The sequence below is a fragment of the Pholcus phalangioides genome, unplaced genomic scaffold, assembly GCF_987345545.1.
Source record: "Pholcus phalangioides strain wild (caught in Gottingen) unplaced genomic scaffold, Ppha-v1.0 ptg000018l_1, whole genome shotgun sequence".
Taxonomy (NCBI): Eukaryota; Metazoa; Arthropoda; class Arachnida; order Araneae; family Pholcidae; genus Pholcus; species Pholcus phalangioides.
Window position 1 is genome coordinate 17045990 of NW_028301611.1, and position 19193 is coordinate 17065182.

Below are 19193 nucleotides of genomic sequence, written 5' to 3' on the forward strand. Positions count from 1 at the left end.
ATTTACAAAGGTTTTTGTGAAAGAGTTTATCTACTACAGAGGTACACACCTATCTGACATTTTCTTTTTCTTTCTCAATAAACGGCTAGTCACATACAAATACGGATGTAAAAAACCTTATCCAATTTAAAAAGAACTCCAATTATCCTATTATTCTTGGAATCCGAAATTTTCTTTCAGCACTGTACATGAAACGTCGTTTTATATACAGTGTTGTGTAATATTAATTAATTGCATCTCAATATTCCTCATTCTCATATTATTTTGCTAAAACTAATGTTACTGTAAATAGAAAAGGTAAATTTTTGTATCAATTTTTACTTCATAAGGCAAATTTTCGGTCTTTCGGGGCATAGTCATTTTTTATAGCGCATTTTTTATCAGTTTTCATGTCCTGAAAATCCTAGCCTTAATTATAAGCATACTTGCCAACTACTATGGAATTTACGTGGTTTCTACGGATTTCCACCACAAAATATGAAACTACTGTGGAAATCGTGAAAAATTATATATGGTTGTTTTAGAAACTTCTTTTAATCAAGGATTTCCTTGAACTCCATTATCCTATCGTGTATAAAATGACGTCACACAAAGACTGCACTTCCAAAGAATAAATATCAAATTAATAACAAATCAAAAAGGTGCGGTTTACACTAAGATAACTTATCGTGCAGGCGAGTAACGAGGCTGGGGCGACCGGGGCCCTCTTTGAACTTCCTCCTTGAGAGAGAACACACATTACTATTATTATATTTTTTATAACAAGCTGCAACATTCCCCCTCCGTTATATTTATTACCTTATCATAATATTATAAATTATAATGCAATTGTAAATCCTATAATTATTTTGATACAGTAATACCCCAACTTACGCTACCACGAGTTGGGTGATCTTCTATGAAAAGTTGCATGTTCTGATATATTCAAACTTAATCACGGTATTAATGCTGAGATAGTAGAATATGTTAAATAAAAATCAAGAAAGAGTTGTTTTATTCGATCAGAACACCATATGTAATGAAACTACATCGATTTCTGGGAGGCTACAGTATATAAAGATGAAAAATTTGCAGTGATTTAGAATTAAATCTCAAGGGTTTTATGATACCAGCCATTTTTCTGTTAAAAAGTCATAATTTTCAACACACCCGGTAAAACGGGCGGGGGACTATTTTTAAGGTTAAAAAATGAAAAAGAAAATATATTTTTTCCCACAACGTAAATGCAAAAAACATTTTGTTTGCTAATTGATCATCATAGTGCACCTCCATGCAAGAAATGCTAATTACGGACCTGGGGGGGGGGAAGATGAAACAAGTAAGGTGTGACGGACCAGAGGTGTGCCAAAATGGATGTTGTCGGGCTGGCCGAATTTATGGCTGCAGCCCTGACTGAATTAACCTACTTATTCAATTCTTGAATGATTCTCGAACTCTCAAGAATCATTAAAGAAATATTATCAAAGAAGTATTACAAAAAATATTATTACAATTATTCAAGTAATGATAATTTTTAGAGAAAGAAATCTTGATATTTAATTTCTAAAGAAAGTTAATTTTAAAAGTTTAAAATTTTGAACTTGTCAGAACTATTGCTGTATTTAACAAGTGCAATCAATTATATTACGATGTTTCTGAAGTTCTTTGGGAATATTAAGAAAAAGTGTTCTTCACACAAGAAAAAAAACGAGTTTTCTTAAACGCACAGTTATAATTACACACACCCGCACAGAGATTCCGCTATTCAAGTTCTTATGTGTGTTCTCTATTATAGTACATAATAGAGAACACAGTGTTCTTTATTCATGTCTGCTTGCTGTATTATGTGCCAGTGAAGAGCATCCTACAATGAGATCAGCATTACTGAATGCAGAGGGAGGAGCTCGTCAAACAGCATGGGTGACAAGTCTCAGACAAAGCAACTAGGGGAAAGCACTGGCCTGACCAGGACGCGTTGACGCGTCCTTGCCCGTTTTCGAGAGAATTTTTTGGTCGCGTCAACACGTCCTTGCCCGTTTTCGAAGGAATTTTCATGACGCGTCAACACGTCTTCGACGATCGAAGGGTTAATAATTAGAATACATCCCATATTGTTCAGTATTTTCGTGACTTTCTCAGAGGAAAGATTGTTTTATTTTCGTTTAAATTAAGTTGATAAAAGTAATTTTCAGCAAATTATTCAGCAATACTGCACTTGTGGGGAGGGGGGGGGGGCGATGAAAATTATGATTGAAAATTGGGTCGCAAATACTGAAATATTGAGAAACGCTGATTTAGGCAACTGAGCACGTTGTGAATAATTCTAGGTTCGGAACATGGCGATAGCACGAAAACTTAGCAAGACAAATTATGTCAAATATGAAAATAATTTTTGTATTAAAATAACCCCCGCCTGTACTTAAGTTACTCCATCTTACGGCCGTATTTTCAATCTTCATAAAGACACACGCAAATACCTCTTTCCCCGTTAATTATACAATCCTACGTGTCAAGTCCCCAAACAATTCCCTCCACTAATAAGAAATTTTTCCAATCGTATTGACAGGTAGTGGGGCAATAATTAACTATGGAGCTCCTCCTCACATAATACGTTAAGCTCAATAGAAATCTTTTGAAATACTAGATAGTTTGCTTCCCGTTTTATTTTTTTTTTTTCAATAGAATCTCCTTTTTTCCTCCTTCTTCTCTTCTTACTGAAGAAAAGGAACTTAAGATGCTTTCAAAAGTCTTTTCTTTCCTTTACGCTCTTTTCTTTACTCTTCTACAGAGAACTTTTCCAGTGTCTTTTCGATTACTTTGATGTAAGTGAACGTTTACGGTGTCTCTTTTACTTTTTTCCTTTGCGTTGTGCTTTTAATATATATATTTTTTTGTGTTCCCTCTGTTACTTCTTCTTAGAAAGAGAGAGAGAGAGAGAAATCGAACTCCAGTCAGCAGCTGGAACTGAGCTCTAGAATTGCGATATTGGGAAAACAGAACAATATATATAACAAGAAGGGAAAAATATATAAATAAAATATCAGGAGCAGAAAACAAAATAAACAAGAACGGAGAGGGAAAAAAAAACGTTATATGTAAAAAAAAAGTTAACTTATAAAAATGCAAACTTCACGTTTCACTTGTGCTTTGTCAGCGCTCACGAACAAAATCAATGCGATGACATTTTCTGGAGCCTATGTATATGTATATATGCATGCTTGCATATAAGGTAAGCGTAAGTCGGAAGTATTAAGTATACGTATATATACATGCGTATGCATTTCAGTTCGTATGTGATGATTTTTTCGTTACTTCGACGAAATAGAAACGACTTTTTCGATACTGATCCGGAACGTATTCCTGGTATCGTTTCCAGGATCATCTTCGGTTTCGCTTTCCTCCAACTCCTCGATATTTCTTCCATTAAATTTATTTGATATCCGTTAACAGAAATAATTATTCAGGATTGAATTTCTCTCCACTTTCCTGACCATTGTGATCTTTTCTTTTTTTTTGAAAAAACAAATGATTAAAATTTCAACGTGTTGAAAGGAGCTTAATGTGGTTCCAAAAAGAACCCCCATCTTTTATTGTGTATATATTGTGTATATATTGTTTTAAATTTGTGTTAATTGCATTTTTAATTGGGTTGCTGTATTTTTGAAACATATGACAACCATATTTTTATGGGCATCTTTTTATCAGCCACCTCGTTGGGCATTTTGCCTGTTGTGGCGTTGTATTTGTATTTGTATTTGTATTTGTATTATTTTATTGGACTCGTCATCTCGACTTGCGCAAGTGAGATTGTTCATTCTTTTAGTAGCTGAGTGTATGGTCGTTATTTCCTTAGTGCCGTTGAAAACACGCATCAGTTTGATCTTAGGCTGGGATTACACTATCAAAATGTGATAGATCTTCCTCAGAACTTGAAAAAAAAAAACAATATGCGTAACGCTTACATTCGAGCGAATTAAACAGTAGCCTTATTGGTTGTTTTTTTCAAGTCTTGTATAAAATATATTTTTTCAAACTTTTGTAGCGTAATCACGGTCACTCATAGTTAAAAAGATTGATGTCTTATGGCAGAACTACACAGAATAAGAATTACACAATAACGAAATTCACGTCACTTTCGCAACACGTATACACACACATATTCCACAGAGGAATGTGGACGCGGTGCATGTGTAGTTTAGTAGTAGTAGTAGTGCAATCCCGGTCTCATAGTCCTTTTTTGGTAAGAAAAACCAAATGACGTTAAGTGACCAAATGCACGTTGTCGTATGATTTTTACAGCATCTCAACATGTTGGATCAGAACCAATCACTGGTCCTATACAGGTAAAATGTACTTGGGAAAAGTCATTTATGCTGACATAAAAATTCTCAAAGGAAACGATGGATTAGGTTAGTGTGTCTCAAAGTGTCATTCGCGGGTCCCAGGGGCGTCATCAACCTTTCTTATGAGAGAAAGCTGGATATATTGATTTGTATGTCTACTTATGCTTCGAAGTGGTTCTTTTGAAAGTGAAAATATGTAGTAAATTATTCGCGAGAAGCCGCAGATGAATCATGAATTAGGCAGAAGTGTCACTGGTGAGAAAACCTTGAGAAACACTTAATTAAGTGATAAAGCAATTTTCAGCGACCTTAAAATTACCAGGCTCTCCGTATAATAAGACAGTCTTTTGAATTTCCCAATCGATACATGCAACAATCAGGGTGCTATATCAACTATCCTTGTTTCTACAAAATGTCCATTTTAATATGAAGACATTCACTGTAGCTGAAACATTCGCTAAACAATAACGCCTAAACTCTCCGTTCGTCGGAGAGTTACGAACTGAAACTATTCCTGGCAAACCAGTCAATGCCATGATTTCGATAAATCGTATACCGGTGATTACGTGTAATTTAGACGAAATAAATTCCACGCGCTGTAATATATTGATGAGACGAATCTTCACATGTTTAGAAATGCCAATGCGTGCAAACACACAGCGTACACTAACATGATTGAGATTGATTGATTCACATCATGTCTCTTCAAGCAGCCTCGCTTCGATTCCACCCCCAATCCTGATATTTGTTTCTTTCATACGTACAGGTACTTCAAAAGAATGTGCTTTTGGCAACATCGATAACTTATCGACTTGGGACGACAAGTTCGAGCTTGAACTCTCATCAGAGACCCTGATAAAGTTGACGAGAGGTGTTTCGCGCCCGATCGAAAACGACTCTCCCTCTCACCAGGGCGTTTGTTACAGACGAAGTATGAGAAGTATATCGGTTCAATAAATTTCACTTCCGCGTCTGTTCGCGCCAAGCGGAGCATATAATGAACGTCTCAAGTAGCAATTACTACAACTTGTGAGTGGATCTATCAATTCATCAGCTTCGTACTTCCTCATGCGATTATCGCTTTTAGCATAATCTCTCTACGGAATACGTCGAGAGCCGGAACTAACGCCTTCTAGCAGCTACAAACTACCCTTATATGCTCGTAGTAGTTTGTCGAAGTTACTAAATACTTACTTGTTAGTTTGAATCCCCTCGTTGCAGTTGCTCCACCTTTTATGTGGTCCCCGCCACTCCCATGTCCAGAGAAAACTCATCCTCCGCCACTCGGCTGGAGAGTCTTGCCGCTTTATTTACAGCATGAAAATTCTCGAGTATTTCAAGATTATGCATAGCACGTCGTTTATCTTGAGGGTACTTCTCGGCTCGCAACAGGCGAGAATGTATGTGCGATACGAACACCAGTTTATAGGATATGAATCCTAATTTAAATTCGCAGTTATGTATTAAAAATGTATTACGATTTCATGATCTAAGGATAAAATTTTGGGATAAGATTCCAGTTTATGTTTGTATAATTACGGGGATTCTCTATATCTCAATCCCCCCCCCCCTCTAAGTCCATGAATATTTTGGAATAAATTACGGATGTTGTTACGACTGTTTATAAAGATGTCGGATTCATATGTAAAAGGGTCGTTTTTATCTGGATTCGATTAATATGATGGAACAGTGAATATATATAAAGCTATTTTAAAATAAGATGAAGTTTTCTAGAGTATTATATACTTGATATTCTAGTTCACATTTCCAAGAATTAAAAATTCAAATTAGCTCTTTGTAAAGGTGGATCAAGTATATAGCAAAATGTCATAAAAGTCACTTTTCGAAAAATTTGGGTGGTTCGCATTCCGAAGTCTCCGTTCGTCAAAATTTTCGAAGGTGGCAAAATTTCGTCTTACTCTTTCAGTTTACGAGAAAGCCATGGAAAAAAATTTTAATAAGTGAAAAAGCCACAGAACATCGCATTTTTTCAAAATATTGTTCACAAATTTGTCATTGTGAAATTTTAAAACAGTGACGTATAACATTTTGCCATCTGAGCACAGAGATAAAAACGGAACATTTGTTACAATTTGGTTTATTTTAGTATGACTGGGTCAAAACTTTGCGTAGACGTCGAGCGGGGGGAGTAAGAAAGGCCACCATTACTGTGAAATGGACTTGCCCCAGGTAGTCACACGGAATCACGTGATATGTGTTGGCAGTTGGAAGACAGTATCGTCCAACCTGCAGTCGGTTTTTTTTTTTCATTGCGTCTGTAGAATGTTTGTGAGTAAAGAAGAGCAATGTGGCGTTATTCATTTTTTAGTAGCACAACGAGTTAGAATTCGCGAAGTTCATCGGCGAACGAAGTTAGTTACAGGAAACATGCAGTTTCATTGACCCGTGTGCAGAACTGCCACAAGCGTTATCGCGAATGCCGGGAATCTGTGAATGATGCTACGTGGCCTGGTCAAAGTCACTCCGTTGTTACGGACGCGCTGGTGAAACAATTCGAACAGATAATCAACCGGCCCATAATAAGGAACATAAGCAAGAAGGTAGGAATGCGTTTTGGTTCTGTTCATGCCATCACATCAAGACTGCGAAAACCTTCTTAATTTAGGAATGGCGGTATCGTTTTGCAACATCAGCATTAAGGTGCATTATCTACGAGCCATATTCATACCCGGAAGATCTTGGTGTCATCTGTGATGAACATGGTGAGTGATTCCACCAAGATTTGAAGGCACGTGTAGCACGTGTTGATCAACCGCACTTTATATAAGCAAATTTTCTGTACATAAAGTACTCTTAGGTAAATTGTTTCGAGGACAATGGAGGGTATCCCGTACCGTAAAAAGTTGATTTGATAGAAAAAAAAATGGAAATATATATTCTAAGTGGCTTAGTGATATCACACCGGGATTCGGGGTTTCTGATAGTAATAAGCTTCTGATAAGAAAATTCGAAAAAGTCCCGTTTGCAAGTAGGGTCATTATATATCATGTTTGCTCGAATGGGACGTATGATAAACGGGTGGGTATTTTATAAAACGGGACAACCTTGTTTTTCTTTCCCACATGCAAAATGTTGAAGGGGAAAAATGTTTCGTTTTTGTTAATTATATTCTAAAAAAAACTGGACTTTTTTCTTTTGAGCTTAAATCTTACATTTTTGCATTCAACCATAGCGAGGAGTTTGAATGCAACTGTTTATGTAATCACAAATTACAAGGATTACAACGAATAGTACGAACTGATTTATGACATTAAGTACGTTCGAAAATGTTTGTCTACAGGGGAAGGAAGAAAGAACACTTTTTAGCCTCCTACATAACTTTACAACCTGATAACGATAATTTACTGGGGAGATAAAAAGTTTGATTAAACATCAACTTCAAAATGAATAATTCTAAAAAAAATTTTGACGGAACAAAATGATAACATTATCCGAAGTCCCGATAACTTCAAACACTTTCTTCCTATGTTATGATATTGATTCATTCCGTTCAGCGCAAAAATGTTAAAAATACTAAAATGATAACGTTATCCATGATTCTGTTATCATTTTGGTATTGTTGAACGTATCCGATGAACGGAATGAACCAATATCATTACATGGGAAAACATTATGTGAAGGTATCGGGGGGTGGGGGGGAGGGCTTCGGATAATGTTATAATTTTCTTCCGTCTAAATTTTTTTTACTCATTCTGAAGCTAATGTTTAATCAAACATTTTATTTCCCGAGTATCGGGATTATTATTATCGAGTATAATCGGGATAATGATAACATTATCCGTGATTCTTATCTGCATACCCCAGCATACTTAGGGGTGGGACAGGGATGCATCACTGAGATTATCCGTGATTCTAATAAGTGGCGTTGAGTGTATTCGGATCCACAATTCGAAAAAAAAGTGCAAAATCAGCACCACATCTAACCTAACTAAAACTGTTCCCCAGTGTAATTTTTTATGATAAAAAAAAATAAAATCCATCCAAAATAGTTATCGAGTGGCGTAATCATCGTAGAAGTATTTCCATTTCACAAAAAAGAAAATGAAAATAATAGCTCCACACGTATTTTCAAAAAATTACCGGCTATCATAAAACGATTTTTACAACCAACGCATCTTATCGCGGAAATCTTTCATTAATAAAATCCTCGTATTAAAATTTCCACACACACACACACACAAATACTTATTTTTAATAACACACTTTATCTCTTTTTCTTCAGAATCATTAACGTGACAACTGCGTATATGTGTATTACACGAATGAAGGAAAAAGTACAGGCTAAAAACTAATACACGTCCCATTGGTGTCATCAATATAGTCTTTTAAAAGCCAAAGTTTATTTTATTTTTTTTTTAGGTATAGCTTTTAAAGGAGTGCGAGTGAAAATAAAATATCCTTCCTTAGACCATATATCATGATGATAAATGGGAATTGAAAAGTTATAAATTGTTTCGGTATTTTTTCTTCCATTTTTTTTTTCTTCTCATGATTGTCGGCATCAACTTCTCTCTTCCGACATTTTTCTTTTCACTTCTTTTACCTTCAGATAGAAAAAGAAACCTCTCACATCATTCAGGAATATGAATATATTTCCACCATATGGTTCTCTTCCACTCTGTTTGTCTATTTGTATTTTATGATTAATTCGGGGTTTTTTTTCCGGTTATTTATTACTATTATTTCAAATAAATAGTACATGAAATGCTTTATTCTATAAACGTGGCCTCCTTAAGTGTGTTCACTGATAAAAAAAATAAAACACGGGGGTATTTATGGGAATATAGGGTGTACTGTGTGTGCTAATGCGGCCTTTATCTCATCAACCGTCCGTCGTAGAGGTATGCTTTCAGTTTGAAAAATGCTCAAGAGGAGTTTAAAAATTATTATGTGTCTGTTTTACGAGTGAAAATACAGTGTGTAACAAATAATAATTTTTTTTTTTTAATTTTTGTACGATCCCCCTGTCCTCTAATTTCAGTTAGGAAGGTTTTTAACAGCTGGCTGGTGCGAAGATATATTATTCAACTGCCTCTACGGGAAATCGGGGCCACATACCTACGCTTTCCGGGTAAACGCCTTAGGCCACTAGACTACAGAGGCAACGAATATCTCAATTTTTCCTCGGAGTTCGCGTGCAATGAGAGGGACCGTGCATGGACGGTCGGACCTAACTTAGCACGAAGCTCACAATTGCTGACGTTGCCACCAGATGGCGACTATTATTATGGCTATCTTTAATTTTTTCTCATTCCAAAATATATCTTCTATCAGCTAGCTGTTAAAAACCTTCGTATGAACGGCGGAGAGTGGCATCATCCTCGTATAAGTCGCCATCTGATGGCATTGTCAACAATTGTGAGCTTTGGCCAGAGTTCCGACGGTCCATGTACGGTAACGTTCAGAGTACACACGAGCTCCAAGGAAAGATTGAACTATTCGTTGGCTCTGTAGTCTAGTGCGCTCACCGGTAAGGTCAAAGAACGTGGGTTCGATTCCCCGAAGGTGTAGTTGAATTTTCTCTCTTTCCAAAATATATCTTCGCATCGGTCAGCTGTTATAACCTTCGAATGGACAGCGGAGAGTGGCATCATCCTCGAATTAGGAACTTGTTGCCCTGTCTCTCTTGAGGCCAACCAAAAAAAAGAGTTTTTTGTTGGCCAAGCTAAAAGCGGAGCCCCTACATTTTGCCGAACGGGACAGTTGCCCCATCCCCGCCTCCTCCATATCTATACCTGTTCGTGCCTAACTTGATCCCCAAACATGTCACTTCATTCTTTTTTTCACGTTCCGTCAACCGGATTGAGATTGCCCACTCCGAGGTGACTTGTGAGGTCCTGTGTGAGGGAAAAGGTGTCAAATTACCGTTCTCTGCTGAACACGTTGACAATTAAACTCATAAAGAAACAGTTTGCCATAGTGCATCCAAGTTTTCAATGTGGCACAGAACTAGTCCAAATTCAGTGTTGTCCAGATGGCGGCACATGTCCAGTTATCAGTGTTATTTGTAAACTAATGGTAGTGTAATAACAAGGTGACTTTGTCTCAAAAGGGGATATTTGTTGAAAAAAAATACGGTTTTTACCGAAAAGACATAGCCACCCAAAGACTGGATGTCATTGTCCCACTAAAACAAAAAATCTAAATAACTGGTTGAACTTGATGAAAAGATGTGAAAAATCTAATATGCAATCTAATCATTACTGAAAAAAGGTTAATCCCAAAAAATGCAGGAGTTCACGTTATAAATTGAGCGAAATTCAACAAAAGTGACTGAAAGTTGAGATAAAGTCACCCACTTGACAGTACTAAATGCTGAATTTTGACATTATCAGTTCGAAGGGCCTACACAACCTTCAGAACCTGGACTTTTTTTAGTTACTTTATCGTTTCATTAACAGGTTGGGTTTTCAGTGTAAAGGATCTGCTGGAGATGTTTACTTATCGTGAAATGAACCTTAAGCTGTTTTGTCACATGTATGCGAAAAATTAGCATGTACACTACTACTTTACCGTAAATGAAGCTTGTAAACAATTCTCTGAGGAATTTCTATCGAATCTGTACATTAAGTGTCACATTGTTTGATTACAACTGATTGACCTTTACTTATCTACGTGCTTCTATAGCTTAAGCATACAAATAAGTGCTCAGAATCACATTTTAATCACTTAAAATTCGAATATTTTTTCTTATGTGTCTATTTTAAAATTGTCTAATATGCAAAACAATGCTTAGAGTCACAATTTAATTAAAACTAATTGTAAACATATAAACTGCATTTGGATTTCAGAAAGACAATTAAATCAATGCTTCATCACTTAAAATTGGTTTACCAATAATCATCAGTAAACTAATTTTGAGTTTGTTTTTTTTTTAAATTTTATATTCCACAATAACAATATAATCCAATCAGGTAATTTCCCAATTTCTCATTCCCAACAAAAAAAAAAATCCCCATTTTTAATATGGAGTAATTAATCAAATAAACCACTAATTTACCCAATAGCTATCACTTGATAATTCCCACTTTCTCGGGGGCGATATAAACACTTTAGTTATAAATATTAAGTATATCTAATAATTAAATTACCCATATCCATTGCTTACCACTGTCTCAATCTTGAAGTATATCGAGTCCAGCAATCCCGGTAATTAAATTGCAAATAATGAATATAAAATGAACTTTACAAGTTATTCAATTATCGATATCTCCTGAGACGTCCTCCGGTTACATTCTGTTTAAGGCGAAGAGTATTCAAGAAGTGAAAAAATGAATACATGTTTAAAATATTCTTAGAATATTTGGAGGTGAGAGAAAAATTCTTTTTAACAAGCTAGGAATAAAAAATCGCGATGTTACGGTCGATGGTCTTAGAAATAAGAAAAGTAGGAAGAAGTGTCACTGGAATGGAGGAAAAAAAAACTTAGGAAACATATATTTTTTCAAGTTTTTCGTCGACTCAATAAAAATGCAAAGGTAAGAAAATTGGGATAAAAAAAATTTTTCGGAAAAAAAAATGAATATATTCTATCGAAAAACATTATTGATTTGTTCTACTGTGGTGCCGAAAGTAACATATAACGAAGAAAGACAGGAAGAAAGAAGGATAACACGTCGTTCTCAAGGTGGTTTGTTCGTATAATTTGTACATGTAAAAGTCAATACTTTCGTTTTTCATTCTTTTTCGTTTTTTTCTCTCTATATCTTTTTTTCTACTATTCGCAAACCGAGAGTAAACCGACATATTTTTTACATCAAGTCTTCCAATACGTATGCATGTCTCCCGATTTTTTTCTCTAGTTTTTTTTCCCCCCGCATGAAACTGACGCTGATATCGATCCAAAAGTGTAACACGAAACCTTAAAAGTAACACTTGAGGCTACATTCGTTTATGATAACATGTACCTGAGACGAAAATACGCAGCGATATAGATCAAGGCCAAAATTGTAATTGATTTTTATTCATTAATTTTGATATTTAGTTTTTTCTTCATTTGTAAGAGATGTTAAATTTATAGGTATAAATTTAAGTCCTTATTTGATGAACTTCAAATGTTTGGTAAATTTTGTTTACCAGGTTGCGCGTGTGTTGAAATTCCGACTCCGGGACTCGTATGAAGACTACCGGACAGCTTTGTTTGTATGGCTGATATTAATGAAAAAGAGGGCATGATGATTATGTTTCTTTTTTCATTTTTTCTAATTCGAAAAAAGCACCTGCTTACACTCATTTAGAACATTTAGAGTTTTCTTCGCTCTCTTCAATAACTTATCTAAACTAGGAGTCATTGGCGCTGATGAATACTTCATCATTTATTTTGTCGTTGTCTTTGGGAATTTCTCCCCTTGCATCATTCTTTTCAGACAAAATAGCCTTTTATTACCTCAGTTTGTTTCCATAGGGACAAGAGATTCGTTCTGTGCCAACATTTTGATACATACCGTGAGAATCACGCGAAATCGTGTCATGTTTCTAAACACCAAATAGTTTTCATCATCAAAAAACATACTTACGCCAAAATTGCATGTGTTTCTCAACATCACTGGGGTTACATTATGAAAGTTTGATGAAAGTTATTTTATAAAACTTGCGAAATGCAACGAATAACCGTATCGGTTACATTCCAGCTAATGTAGCCAACCGATTTATTGATTGTTATTTTTTTCAAATTACCAAAATACTTTTTATGAATCTTTTATAATGCAATATCTGCCTAAGATGATAACGGCGATAACATTTCACGGAATGTAACCAAAAGTCTCACTGATTGTTTTTTCTCAAGTTTTGTAAAAGATCGTTTATCATACTTTTATGGTGTAATCACATCTAAAGAATATATCGACGTTTAATTCTATTTCTGAAAAACGAATTCTGAACGATTATTATTCTGAAACGAACAGGCTCACGTACGTAACCAATTGTCTATTAGTTATACAAATACAAATACAACGCCACAACAGGCAAATTGCCCAACGAGGTGGCTGACTTAAGAACATCATGGATCCCCGAGCCATTTTTGGAGGCCCTACTTACTACTGCTACACCACACATGCACCCCCCCCGCGGAACCCCCCCAACGAACCCCCAACGAATCGGTACATGCGGGAATGTGCGTGTACGTGTAGTGCAACCTGACGTAAAGTTTTGTTTCTGAGTAATGCTTGTTATGTGTAGTGCTGTCATCTGCCCCCAGTTTTTCTAACTATGAGTAAAGTGCTCGTTGGTAGTTTTTTTCCCAAGTTTTATAAAAAGATCTTTTATGAAGCATTTACAGTGTAAACCCAGCCTAACAGAAATTGGCCCAACCCTTCGGGGGAACAACGTTTACATTCCTGCACGGGAGAGACCCTGGGCATGTCGGTTTTCACGGCCTAAAAGAAAAACGAATAATAAAACAAATATTTTACCGCAATCTACAGTGGCGGAAGAGGAAATATGAACCGTTAGCATCAAGAGTTATTGAAAATTGCATCTTATTTATCCCCAAAGTCGATAACTACTGATAAACAGAGGAGCATGATCATTGAAAAAAAAAGTATTTGTTCATTTCATACAAAGATTACATCTCATCAAATTACATTAGAATATTTAAATAATATACCATTTAAATTAACAATAAAATCATCAACACAAGCACAAGAAATTACAGAATCCATCAAATACTCCAATTGGAAATATGATGAACATACAAATCCATTTACAACAAAAAAGTTAATAACCCAAAAAATATGAAATCAATCAAAAAAAATTCTATCGGATGAAAAACACAAGAAATAAATTCATTCCTCAAAAATAATATAAAAGTTTCGACAAGGATAAGAAAAAAAACGTATATTCCATATAGACTTTTTTCCCCTTTATTCTTCCTATAGGGAAAACTAAAAATTTAAACCGATCTGTCTTTGTTGGTTGAGCTAAAATTTCTTTGAAAAAAAAATCCTATAAAGAAAAGAAAAATAACACTTAAAACATATTTTCTTCACTATTGACTTGCTGGGGAATAGCACTGCCTGAGGGAGGTTGATCTCCGATTTTCTTTCATATTCTTTTCTTAACTATTTCTTTTCTTTCATAGAATCTTCCGATTCTTTGTTCCGATACGAACACATATATGTTTCGATTCCATTATCTTGTTGTTTTTTTTTCCCCTTCTTTCAGCTTTATATTCCCGTAAAGGACATTAGATTAACTTAACCATTTTCTATTATTATTATTTTTCTATGGAATCCGAGTATTATATTATTATTATTATTTATTTATTTTTTTCTTTCATGTTTTCTGGTCACGCAATCGAAATAAGATCAAGAAGTTTCAACTTTTGTGTGTATTGTGTACTTGAAAAGAATGATGCAAAAAATTGATTATTTTTCCCCCCTTGTATATATATATTTTTTTTTCTTTTTGGGAATGAATCTGTATCGCCTTGGATTGAAAGATATTCAATATATATTTTTTTGAAATTCAATTTTAACACGTTTTTTTTTCCCGATAGTTTTTGGAAGTATAAATTAGAAATTTTGTGTACGAGGGCTTTCTGTCAGGTGATCAATTAAAATGATCGTATATGAATTAGTTTCAGATTTCTGATTTTAGGATTTATATCGTGGGTTCTAAATTTCCAAATTAGAAATTTCTATTAAATCCGTGAGCCACCAAATCATTACATGGCATTGATGTACACAAAGGGGGGGGGGGGGTTCTAACTCCCCCTTGAGAGAAGATTATAGCGTTATTTTGCAGGAAAAACGTAACGCCTCCACCTCCCCCAGGAGGAAAAAAAAATCTGAGACCACCCTCGAGAAAATTCTGCGTACGCCTATGTTCCACGGTGAATTCTGAATTACGAGATGTATCCAGAATCACAAAAAACCTGAAATAACGTATGATATACATCATTATAGTCGCATCTATACTAAAAAAACACGTGTTACTAATTAATTTTGACTTTTTCTCTCTCCCAACCTCTAAGGAAAGCAATTTGCAGATAAGATCCACTGGTATAAATGGTGATTCTAAATTCATGGGACAAACTTTAAGAGGGATATAAGACTGCTAAACAAACCTTTTTCTTCAAGTCACCTATAAACATCTTGATCATACAACACATGTGCGGTCGAATAGAAATAGTATAGGTGACAGAGGATGTTCTTAGAGAGTTGCATAACATCACTTCACCAAAAACAAATATCTTATTTTCCTGACGTTTTCGCTGCAATGGGTGCAATCATGGTGCTATGGTCTCATGGTGCAACCTGGGTAATGCAAATTAAACAACAGGTCATTGATTTAAAATTTAAATCTTATTTGCGCACGTGAAAGATTCACAAAGCATCACAAAACTGATATAAGTAGAGATTAAACAATATAATATAATATATTATATTAACAATATAAACAATATAACAATATATTATAATTACATTATAATATAATATATTATATACCACTCGACTGCCGCCTGGCAGTAGGGAACTAGGGGCCTGGCTTAGGGAACTAGCTTCTCAATGTGCAGGTCTGGGTTCGAATCCCGGTTCGGGCATGGATGTCTACTAACACTAACAAATTCCTTGGACGGATCATGCTGATCCTTTGGGAATACGCGAAAATTATTAAATTTAAATTTAATTGGGTTATATATACTGCTCGATCATTGTTTGGTGCAGCATAACTTTGATGTTCTTTGAACCGATAAAAAACAAACCACAATCCAATCCAATGCTTGACAGCACGTATTGCAGCAAATCTGTCGGGAAAATATGTTTGTTTTTGGTGAGGTGATGTGTTGAGCACCCTCTAAAAAACATTGGTATTACGATTCAACAGCGCATTTTATGATCAAAATGTCTGTTTAGGTGTCCGATATCACCCCTTTTAAAATATGCCTCACGAATTAGAATCACGACGAAATCCGAACAACCCATTTCTAAAGTTATTTTTAACGTATAAATCGGGGATTATATATATGTAACACATGGTGTGTTACGATGGTTTGTAGCAAATGTCTGATGCGAAGATGAATTTAGGAAAGAAAGAAAACTCAACTGCAGTGAATCGAACCCCCGTCCTAAAATCTAAATCTCACTACCATAACACCAAAAATGGCCCAGTGTAGAGGGGATCGGCCGGGAAAATACCGACTTCTCCGCATCAACAATTCCCTTTCCTACTCAACTTCTGAAAGCCTGAAAGGTCTCAATCAATAGTGTCGCTCTGTTACTGTTCGAATTGGCTTTCTAAAAACATTCTCGAGCATTCAGTCACGTTATATCTATACCCTCTTATATATCTTGATATATCTTTCTGCGCTCAATAGATTCCTACACGCGGTAGGTCTTTATTGCTCTCTCAATGCATTGCAACTGCTTTCGATAACGAAAATATTAGAAGAGTTCGTAATAGTTTGTACAGTAAATTCGTAAATAGTTTAAAAATTCACAAAAGTTGAAGGAATTGGTATGCATAAATGTGGTTTGAAAAAAAAAAGTTTCCTCATCGAAAAGGGATTTATTTTGGGTAAAAAAAACAAAACTAGTTCAATTTTTGGCCGATAGTGGCCCAGGAGAACCAGTCCGGCAAGATTGATCAATCCTGAACTTTCTACAATCTCTTCTGTTTCCGTAACGTTCATAAAGATTCGGGGCTGAGGTTAAACAACTTCATCAACAGTGATTTATCCAGCGATGTAAATATCACAATAATAACCAGAGAAAAACCAGGAAAATTCAGAAATGATCTATTACTTGTACTCCCTGAATTTTGAAGGACTCTGATTTGTATATTCTCAATAATTCGTTTTTGAGCAACACCCTCTATGAACAAAAATTTGAACTAAGTTGTATTGTTCGCAAAAAAACAACAACATCAACAACACGTCTTTGTGTGAACTTTTTCGCAAACCGCAATAAAATATACACATTCTTTCAATTTTTTAAGAACTTGTAAATTATTTATGAATTTATGGCACACCCTGTATACTACAAATGTATACTATAAGTGCTACAAACAACAAGACGAATCTAATTTTCTTGTCATAAACATTAAGCCGAAATCCCGAAGCTATAAATATCAAATTCAGTCAGCATTATACAGTAGTAGTACTAGTGTATTAGGTGTAGTTCATATTATATATTATTATGTGATACCTAAACCAGAACGGAATTTCTGAATATTCATCCCCCAAGGAGGTCATAAGGTGATCTATGGAGAAATCATCACCCCGAGTAATTTTCAGATTACCAATTCCACTCGAGCGAAGCCGTGGGTAACAGACAGTAAGTAAAATAAGGTGGCTTATATAGCTTCTACGATCAAACAGCTGGTTTCAGATTAACGAGGGCTTTCACAAAAATTCTTTAATTATTTTTTTCATTAATTCTGAATTTTTATCGATTCTGGAATGAATTATTTTATTAAATCTGGAATGAATTATTTTATTAAATCTGGAATGAATTCTTTTACTAAATCTGGAATGAATTATTTTATTAAATCTGGAATGAATTCTTTTATTAAATCTGTAATGAATTCTTTTATTAAATCTGGAATGAATTCTTTTATTAAATCTGGAATGAATTCTTTTACTAAATCTGGAATGAATTATTTTACTAAATCTGGAATGAATTATTCTATTAAATCTGGAATGAATTATTCTTTTATTAAATCTGGAATGAATTCTTTTACTAAATCTGGAATGAATTATTTTATTAAATCTGGAATGAATTCTTTTATTAAATCTGGAATGAATTCTTTTACTAAATCTGGAATGAATTATTTTATTAAATCTGGAATGAATTCTTTTATTAAATCTGGAATGAATTCTTTTACTAAATCTGGAATGAATTATTTTACTAAATCTGGAATGAATTATTCTATTAAATCTGGAATGAATTCTTTTATTAAATCTGGAATGAATTCTTTTATTAAATCTGGAATGAATTCTTTTATTAAATCTGGAATGAATTCTTTTATTAAATCTGGAATGAATTATTTTACTAAATCTGGAATGAATTCTTTTATTAAATCTGGAATGAATTCTTTTATTAAATCTGGAATGAATTCTTTTATTAAATCTGGAATGAATTCTTTTACTAAATCTGGAATGAATTCTTTCATTGAATATGGAATTCATTTCTATCATCACACGCACAATTCTGATTATTTCTTCAATATTGATTCTCTGGAATAATTTCTTCAATTGATTCTCTGGAATAATTTCTTCAATTAAATCTAGAATTAATTATTAAATTAATTTTTAAATCAGTTTGCAATTAGTTCTGGAATTATTTCTTCAATTAATTCTCAATTTTCGTAGGTGCTGATGAATATTATTTCAGTTATTTTCCTTTGTTTTCAGATTATTTCTTTCATTAGGTCCTAATTTTTATTAGTTTTGGAATTATCTGTTTCATTCGTTCAAAATTATCTTCTGCAGTGAATTTTCATTGAATCGAAACCATAAGGATTAAGATGTAAGGTACTTATGAAACAGAAATGTGCGCCAAGAAAGAGCTGAAATATCTGAATGTCCCGAACATTGGCTGGCTTATAGACCAGGACTCTGACATGTGACGCAGACGTGCCGTTAATTTGTCGTTGTACGGCCTACACGAATACAACTTGTGACATCCAACGCACGCAGACGGACCTCCACCAACGGAACTTTGACTATCGAGTCCAGACGTGCTAAGGACGCTACAATATTAATTGCTTCGATTCTTAGACCACGATTCATCATAATTATCCCGTTGATTTATATGCTTGTAGTCAGACTTGTTATTCTGTTACACAAATTTACATAGATATGTATATACATAATACTCATTAAATAAAATTTCCGGATACACCCATTTT